We start from the raw sequence: 413 nt of genomic DNA on the forward strand, positions 1-413 counted from the left end.
TAAATATTATCGGACTTATGTAATCCGATTTTTTCCATTGTTTTTTGAATTTATATAAAGTCGGGGTCGGGGGCCTCATTTTCTGATGGAAGACCCCGAAGACGCTGCGACTGCAATGCCGCCCCAGCCTATGAACTATGGAAGCTAGGACCTGAGGACCACAGACTCAGATAAGCCAATAGAATATATGATCCCAATGCTCTGTTTTTATACTATTATAGATAAATAATTAAATTACATTAAAACCTAACACACTAATATAATTGCACCTCCAGGGAATCAATACTTTTAAACTATAAAGAAATATATGGATGTAGCTAATTAGCGGAAAGTCTCACAATTTCCAGCCCCCCTTTTCCACACATTAATTATAATCGTAAAATTACACTCGGGACACCTGCAGTATAGCACGA

The 413-nt window shown here is 37.5% G+C and overlaps 1 protein-coding gene across 1 annotated transcript in view; it reads right to left on the minus strand.

Annotated features, from left to right (window-relative positions):
- Positions 1–413, minus strand: part of LOC106684998 (protein stoned-B) — a 47,808-nt gene that overhangs the window by 40,367 nt on the left and 7,028 nt on the right.

This window comes from Halyomorpha halys, unplaced genomic scaffold, assembly GCF_000696795.3.
Source record: "Halyomorpha halys isolate HHAL.00 unplaced genomic scaffold, Hhal_1.1 Scaffold645.1, whole genome shotgun sequence".
Classification (NCBI taxonomy): Eukaryota; Metazoa; Arthropoda; class Insecta; order Hemiptera; family Pentatomidae; genus Halyomorpha; species Halyomorpha halys.